Source organism: Salvelinus sp. IW2-2015, linkage group LG20 (assembly GCF_002910315.2).
Source record: "Salvelinus sp. IW2-2015 linkage group LG20, ASM291031v2, whole genome shotgun sequence".
NCBI classification, from domain to species: Eukaryota; Metazoa; Chordata; class Actinopteri; order Salmoniformes; family Salmonidae; genus Salvelinus; species Salvelinus sp. IW2-2015.
Genome location: NC_036860.1, coordinates 72,268,589 through 72,277,948, shown reverse-complemented (window position 1 = coordinate 72,277,948; position 9,360 = coordinate 72,268,589). Strand labels below are relative to the sequence as shown.

Sequence of the window (9,360 nt, the reverse complement as noted above, 5' to 3'; positions counted from 1 at the left end):
TGCCCACGATAAGGAAATGCATTTCCCTCTGCACGGTCTCACATGTTCAGTCAGTGGTGATCACTGCTGGTTATGGTCGTTAGGGATTACTGTGGAATAACACAAGCAGGGGTCATTGAGGTTGTGTTAAAGAGGCACAGGGCGATTTCAGGTTCTGTCAGTTTGTGTGTCTTTCTGCTCCATGTAATGATGATGAAATGCTCAACACCACACTAGCTAGTTCCTGCAAATCATCTCAAAGCCAGCGTTGTTTACCGGCCCAGCCCTGTCACCTCTCTCTCCTCCCTCTGATTGGCAGTCGAGCTCCCCAGTGGGCGGGATGATGGACAGCATGTCCCAGAAGTATCAGCAGATCAACCAGGCATTCGAGGAGCTGCGCCTGCTGACCCAGGACACAGAGAACGACCTGAGAAAGCTCCAGCACAACCAGGAGTACTTCATCATCCAGTACCAGGAGAGCCTCCGCATCCAGGGTGAGTCAGCCTTGCCCTGGTCCCCCTCCTAGTCACAACACGCTGGGTCATCAACCCCAGCAGCCCTCACCTTTTATTTGGCGTAATGACGTGTGGGTTTGTAGGTGAGTGAGTGGGTGTCAGTGTGTTTGTGTGTGTGTGGTCTGCAAAGTAAAAGACAGGTGTGTTTATGTGAGATTTGCTGCACTCCCCCTCTCTCCTGTCCTTCCCCTCTTCCTCTCCCTCTCTTCGCCCACATGCAGCCCAGTTGACCAGCCTGGCCACACTGCCCCCTGCTGACAGACAGCTGAGGGAGCCCACATTACTGAGCAAAAGAGCCACCGTGGAGGCCTGGCTCACCCGGGAGGCCAACACACTACAGAAATACAGACTGGTACACTACTTTTAATACTGCATGCACACACATGTACTGAAACACGCACACACACATGTACACACTGGAATGAAGGCGCCGGAGGGGATGGCTGCCGTTTTATTGGTTATTATCCAACCGTGCTGTTTTGTTCGTTTTTTTCGCATTGTTTGCAACTTATTTTGTACATAATGTTGCTGCTACCGTCTCTTATGGCCGAAAAGAGCTTCTGGACATCAGAACAGCGATTACTCACCTCGAATTGGATGGAATAATTTTTCTTTAATGAGTCAGACGGGAAGGATATACTCCGAACACCCGAACAGGCCCTCATCCCCGTCATTCACTGGAGAAAGAAACGGCGATTTTGCGGAAAGAGATTGGGGAGGATTGTGAGGATCAGGTGACAAGTGGCTAATCTGCCTTTGCCATCAGTACTGTTAGCTAACGTTCAATCGCTGGAAAATAAATGGGACGAACTGAAAGCTCGTAGATCCTACTAACGGGACATTAAAAACTGTAATATCTTATGTTTCACCGAGTCATGGCTGAACGACAACATTAATAACATACAGCTGGCGGGTTATACACTCTATCGTCAGGATAAAACAGCAGCCCCTGGTAAGACACGGGGCGGGAGCATATTTGTAAACAACAGCTGGTGCACGATATCTAAGGAAGTCTCAAGGTTTTTCTCGCCTGAGGTATCTCTTGATTAGCTGTCGGCCACACTATCTACCTAGAGAGTTTTCATCTGTATTTTTCGTAGCTGTCTATATACCACCACAGACCGATACTGGCACTAAAACCGCACTCAATGAGCTGTATTCCTCCATAAGCAAACAGGAAAACGCTCATCCAGAGGCGGCGCTCCTAGTGGCCGGGAACTTTAATGCAGGGAAACTTAAATCAGTTTTACCTCATTTCTATCAGCATGTTAAATGTGCAACAAGAGGGAAAAAACTCGAGACCATCTTTACTCCACACACAGCTCTCCCTCGCCCAGACGTGTACAAAGCTCTCCCTCGCCCTCCGTTTGGCAAATCTGACCATAATTCTATCCTCCTACCAGAAGCCATAGATTACAGGTAACATTCGCACTGCGCTAAAGGGTAGAGCTGCCGCTTTCAAGGAGCGGGACTCTAACCCCCAAGCTTATAAGAAATCCCGCTATGTCCTCCGACAAACCATCAAACAGGCAAAGCATCAGTACAGGACTAAGATCGAATCGTACTACACCAGCTCCGACGCTCGTCGGCTGTGGCAGGGCTTGTACACTATTACAGACTACAAAGGGAAGCACAGCCAAGAGCTGCCCAGTGAACGAGCCTACCAGACGAGCTAAATAACTTCTATGCTCGCTTTGAGGCAAGTAACACTGAAACATGCATGAGAGCATCAGCTGTTTCGGACGACTGTGTGATCACGCTCTCCGCAGCCCATGTGAGTGAGACCTTTAAACAGGTCAACATTCACAAGGCCGCAGGGCCAGACAGATTACCAGGAAGTGTACTCCGAGCATGCGCTGACCAACTGGCAAGTGTCTTCACTGACATTTTCAACATCTCCCTGTCTGAGTCTATAATACTGACATGTTTCAAGCAGACCACCATAGTCCCTGTGCCCAAGAACACTAAAGTAACACTCACGTCTGTAGCCATGAAATGCTTTGAAAGGCTGGTCATGGCTCACATCAACACCATTATCCCAGAAACCCTAGAACCACTCCAATTTGCATATCGCCCCAACAGATCCACAGATGATGCAATCTCTATTGCACTCCACACTGCCCTTTTACACTTGGACAAAAGGAACACCTATGTGAGAATGCTATTCATTGACTACAGCACCACAGTGCACTCAAAGCTCATCACTAAGCTAAGGACCCTGGGACTAAACACCTCCCTCTGCAACTGGATCCTGGACTTCCTCACGGGCCGCCCCCAGGTGGTAAGGGTAGGTAACAACACATCCGCCATGCTGATCCTCAACACGGGGGCCCCTCAGGGGTGCGTGCTCAGTCCCCTCCTATACTCCCTGTTCACTCATGACTGCACGGCCAGGCACGACTCCATCACCATCATTAAGTTTGCCGATGACACAACAGTGGTAGGCCTGATCACCGACAACGACGAGACAGCCTATAGGGAGGAGGTCAGAGACCTGGCCGGGTGGTGCCAGAATAACAACCTCTCCCTCAACGTGATCAAGACAAAGGAGATGATGGTGGACTACAGGAAAAGGCGGACCGAGCATGTCCCCATTCTAATCGACAGGGCTGTAGTAGAGCAGGTTGAGAGCTTCAAGTTCCTTGGTGTCCACATCACCAATAAATAACATGGTCCAAGCACACCAAGACAGTCGTGAAAAGGGTACGACAAAACCTATTCCCCCTCAGGAGATTAAAAAGATTTGGCATGGGTCCTCAGATCCTCAAAAGGTTTTACAGCTGCACCTTCGAGAGCATCCTGATGGGTTGCATCACTGCCTGGTATGGTAAGTGTTCGCCCTCGGACCGCAAGGCACTACAGAGGGTAGTGCGTACTGACCAGTACATCACCGGGGCCAAGCTTCCTGCCATCCAGGACCTCTATACCAGGCGGTGTCAGAGGAAGGCCCTAAAAATTGTCAAAGACTCCAGCCACCCTACATAGACTGTTCTCTCCTGCTACCGCACAGCAAGCCGTACCGGAGCGCCAAATCTAAGTCCAAGAGGCTTCTAAACAGCTTCTACCCCCAAGCATAAGACTCCTGAACATCTAATCAAGGCTACCCAGACTATTGCATTGCCCCCTCCCCCTCTTCTATGCGGCTGCTACTCTCTGCTGTTTTCAACCAGATCTCAGCGATCACTGCCTCATTGCCTGCATCCGTAATGGGTCTGCGGTCAAACGACCACCCCTCACATTGTCAAACGCTCCCTAAAACACTTCAGCGAGCAGGCCTTTCTAATCGACCTGGCCGGGGTATCCTGGAAGGATATTGACCTCATCCGGTCAGGTAGAGGATGCCTGGTTATTCGTTAAAAGTGCCTTCCTCACCATCTTAAATAAGCATCCCCATCCAAAAAAGTGAAACCAGGAAGGATATAGCCCTTGGTTCTCTCCAGACCTGCCTGCCCTTGACCAGCACATAAACATCCTGTGGCGTTCTGCATTAGCATCGAATAGCCCCCGTGATATGCAACTTTTCAGGGAAGCTAGGAACCAGGAATACACAGCAGTTAGGAAAGCTAAGGCTAGCTTTTTCAAGCAGAAAAATTGCACCTGTGCACCAACTGCCAAAAAGTTCTGGGACACTGTAAAGTCCATGGAGAATAAGAGCACCTCCTCCCAGCTGCCCACTGCACTGAGGCTAGGAAACACTGTCACCACCGATAAATCCTCTATAATTGAGAATTTCAATACGCATTTTTCTACGGCTGGCCATGCTTTCCACCTGGCTACCCCTACCCCGATCAACAGCCCTCCACTCCCCGCAACTCGCCCAAGCCTCCCCAATTTCTCCTTCACCCAAGTCCAGATAGCTGATGTTCTGAAAGAGCTGCAAAATCTGGACCCCTACAAATCAGCCGGGCTAGACAATCTGGGCCCTCTCTTTCTAAGATTATACTTGCCGAAATTGTTGCAACCCCTATTACTAGCCTGTTCAACCTCTGTTTCATATTGTCTGAGATTCCCAAAGATTGGAAAGCTGCCGTGATCATCCCCCTCTTCAAAGGGGGAAACACTAGACCCAAACTGCTACAGATCTATATCTATCCTACCCTGCCTTTCTAAGGTCTTCAAAAGCCAAGTTAACAGATTACCGACCATTTCGAATCCCACCGTACCTCCGCTATGCAATCGGGTTTCAGAGCTGGTCATGGGTGCACCTCAGCCACGCTCAAGGTCCTAAATGATATCATAACCGCTATCAATAAGAGACATTACTGTGCAGCCGTATTCATCGACCTGGCCAAGGCTTTCAACTCTGTCAATCACCACATTCTCATCGGCAGACTCAACAGCTTTGGTTTCTCAAATGATTTCCTCGCCTGGTTCACCAACTACTTCTCTGATATAGTTCAGTGTGTCAAATCGGAGGGCCTGTTGTCCGGACCTCTGGCAGTCTCTATGGTGGTGGCACAGGGTTCAGTTCTCGGGCCGACTCTCTTCTCTGTATACATCAATGTCTACGCAGACGACACCATTCTGTATACCTCTGGCCCTTCTTTGGACACTGTGTTAACTAACCTCCAGACGAGCTTCAATGCCATACAACTCTCCTTCCGTGGCCTCCAACTGCTCTTAAATGCAACTAAAACTAAATGCATGCTCTTCAACCAATCTCTGCCCGCACCTGCCTGCCCGTCCAGCATCACTACTCTGGACGGATCTGACTTAGAATATGTGGACAACTACAAATACCTAGGTGTCTGGTTAGACCGTAAACTCTCCTTCCAGACTCACATTAAGCATCTCCAATCCAAATTTAAATCTAGAATCGGCTTCCTTTTTCGCAACAAAGCATTCTTCACTCATGCTGCCAAACATACCCTCGTAAAACTGACCATCCTACCGATCCTCGACCTCAACAAATTGGATGCAGTCTATCACAGTGCCATCCGTTTTGTCACCAAAGCCCCATATACTACCCACCACTGCGACCTGTACTTCTCGTTGGCTGGCCCTCGCTTCATATTCGTCGCCAAACTCACTGGCTCCAGGTTATCTACAAGTCTCTGCTAGGTAAAGCCCCGCCTTATCTCAGCTCACTGGTCACCATAGCAGCACCCACTCGTAGCACGCGCTCCAGCAGGTATATCTCACTATTCACCCCCAAAGCCAATTCTTCCTTTGGCCGCCTTTCCTTCCAGTTCTCTGCTGCCAATGACTGGAACGAACTGCAAAAATCACTGAAGCTGGAGACTCATATCTCCCTCACTAGCTTTAAGCACCAGCTGTCAGAGCAGCTCACAGATCACTGCACTTGTAAATAGCCCATCTAACTACCTCATCCCCATACTGTATTTATTTATTTATCTTGCTCCTTTGCACCCCAGTATCTCTACTTGCACATTCATATATACATACCATTCCAGTGTTTAATTGCTATATTGTAATTACTTCGCCACCATGGCCTATTTATTGCCTTACCTCCCTTATCCTACCTCATTTGCATGTACTGTATATAGACTTTTTCTACTGTATTATTGACTGTATGTTTGTTTACTCCATGTGTAACTCTGTGTTGTTGTATGTGTCGAACTGCTTTGCTTTATCTTGGCCAGGTCGCAGTTGTAAATGAGAACTTGTTCTCAACTGGCCTACCTGGTTAAATAAAGGTGAAATAACAAAAGAAAAAATATATCTATACATAGTCACTATAATAACTCTACCTACATGTACATATTACCTCAATTACCTCGACACCGGTGCCCCCGCACATTGACTCTGTACCGGTACCCCCTGTATATAACCACGCTAATGTTATTTACTGCTGCTCTTTAATTACTTGTTATTCTTATCTTTTACTTTATTTAGGTGTATTCTTAAAACTGCATTGTTGGTTAAGGTCTTGTAAGTAAGCATTTCATTGTAAGGTTGTATTTGGCGCATGTGACAAATACAGTTTGATTTGATTTGACACTACATGATTACAAACTGGAAGTGAACTGCAGTAGGATTATATTTGTCATTATTTAAAGCCATGAAGACAGGAGAGGAAATGTAGGCTCAGAACTCTGGAGGGATCTCATGCCTATATTACGTGTAATATATTGGCACCTTCTTGTGTGTGTGTGTGTGTGTGTGTGTGTGTGTGTGTGTGTGTGTGTGTGTGTGTGTGTGTGTGTGTGTGTGTGTGTGTGTGTGTGTGTGTGTGTGCGTGCGTGCTTAGGACCTGGCAGAGAAGCACCAGAAGAGCCTGCAGCTGCTGAGGAAGCAGCAGACCATTATCCTGGATGACGAGCTGATCCACTGGAAGAGACGGCAACAGCTGGCCGGCAACGGGGGTCCTCCAGAGGGGGGGCTGGACATCCTGCAGTCCTGGTGAGACCCCTTCTATCACCCTCTACCCCTAACAGAGATCACATATGTCTAGGATTGATCAAAGGGCAGTGGCCACCCAGTTAACAAGCTGACTACTGGATACTGCTGGGTTTATATGGGGTGTAGTTGGGAAGATGACTGTAGTCTAGGTTGAAGATGACAACAGGATTCTAATATCCCATAACTCTTTGCAACAATGGGGAATAATTCAAAACAATGGGACTAGCAATGTGAGCGAAAATGACTGGAAGTGAATGTTTTTTTTTTATTTATAATTTTTATTTGATTTGATTGAAAATCCAAAACATACAATATACTTGCAGTGAAGCCGCTCAACAACTACACCAAACCAGTCATCCAACAGACTCCCATTCAGAGTGACACACAGAAGCATCGAGGGTCAACGCCCTGCTCAAGGGCATGTCGACAGATCTCCCACCAGGCCAAAAAAACAGGGACCCGAACCCTCCAAGATCCCCCCCACAGTTCCCCAATAGCTGTACCTCAACCATCCAAGACCCCTCCCACAGTCCCCCCAAGAATATAAAAAAATAAAAATACAGTTAATTCCATTCCCCACCCCCAAGAACCCCCCAATGCACCAACAACCAAGAGAAGAACTAAAGAGAAAAAAAAACAAAAAAAACAAAGGACATCAAGGACAACTAAAATCATAACAGCAATGCCAACTGTATATGTTTGAATGCATGTCTGGCACTATTACATGTGTGTGTGCCCGTGTATGTGTGTATTTGAATGAGAGTGTGTGTATATGCATGTGTACAACACCTTTACGGCATCAGCCTCAGGCAAACCGGCATTAGCTGTAAAAACACTGCCCCTCAGTGTCATTCAAACATACTTTTAATTATGTTTTATTTTGACTTTATTTTTGACTTTTATCTTAGAATTATGGTCAATCTCCAGCACAGCAACTCCACTCCCACTTGTCTCCAATTCCACATCCCAACCCTCAGCTTCCCTCAGCCCATCCCACCTATCTCTGCTGGCCACCCTCTTCNGCACAGCAACTCCACTCCCACTTGTCTCCAATTCCACATCCCAACCCTCAGCTTCCCTCAGCCCATCCCACCTATCTCTGCTGGCCACCCTCTTCGGAATTCTACGGAACATATATATTTAAACTACTCTGTGGTTTAACGTACAATTTCAATCTATCTAATCGAATAGAATCCACAGATTGCGAGTTGAAGATAAATAGTTTTACTAAGAGTATTAGTATTACATTTACATTTAAGTCATTTAGCAGACGCTCTTATCCAGAGCGACTTACAAATTAGTATATTAGTAATTGACTGACCCGGTCTCTCCAGATCTCCTAACAGTACTATTTCTAGGGTCAATTTTAGATCAATGCTATGCATTTTCAGACATTCCTGAACCTGAGACCAGAAGCAGGCTACCTGAGGACAATACCAAAATAAATGGTCTATTGATTCTGTATCCTCACAACAAAATCTGCAGAGCTTCAATGATTTTATTCCCCAAATATTCAACATTTTGTTGGTGGCAAGAATTCTATATAATAAATGTAGCTGAAAAGCACGGAGTCTTGAATCTTGCGGAATTTTATATATCAACTCATACACCCTGTACCATGGAATCGATACATCAAAAATCTCTTCCCAACTATTTTGCAATCTGTATGGCACAGTTGTCAACATTCTGGTCCTCAAATGAACCTGGTATACTTTCCTATTCATGCTATTTTTATTGCTCCACCACTTTTGATCCTTTATATTGGGCAGACAGACAAGTTCCCTACCTCCTCCCTCTGCCACCCGCCTCCTCCATTTTGGGGTAATGCTGTAATCAATTGGTTGTACTCTTGGATTAAGCAGACCTACCAACTGGTAGGCCAGTTGAGAACAAGTTCTCATTTACAACTGCGACCTGGCCAAGATAAAGCAAAGCAGTGCGACACAAACAACAACACAGAGTTACACATGGAATAAACAAACGTATAGTCAATAACACAATAGAATACGTCTATATACAGTGTGTGCAAATGAGGTAAGATTAGGGAGGAACGGCAATAAATAGGCCGTAGTGGCGAGGTAATTACGATATGGCAATTAAACACTGGAGTGATGGATGTGCAGAAGATGAATTCGCAAGTAGAGATACTGGGGTGCAAAGGAGCAAAAAAAGAAATAACAGTATGTGGATGAGGTAGTTGGATGGGCTATTTACAGATGGGCTATGTACAGGTACAATAATCTGTGAGCTGACATAACTCCACCATTCCAATTTACAATATCATTTAAGAACAAAATACTATTTTCAAACATCTTTCCCATAAATACAGGTATTTTATCAACCAGCACATTTGAGTTCAGCCATAATATTTGTTGTAATATTTTTTCTATCTTTTCAGGGGGATGAAATTGAAATTGTAGCCAGCTCTGCAATGCTTGTTTGAAAAAGAGAGATACTTTGAAAAAAGTATAATTTTCAATTAATCGAAAATGAGAAATGGCAA

General features: G+C 46.1%; 1 pseudogene; it reads left to right on the top strand.

Annotated features, from left to right (window-relative positions):
* The first annotated feature begins 272 nt into the window (after positions 1 to 272).
* The window catches only part of LOC111980766 (signal transducer and activator of transcription 5B-like), a 31,736-nt pseudogene continuing 22,648 nt past the window's right edge, over positions 273 to 9,360 (top strand).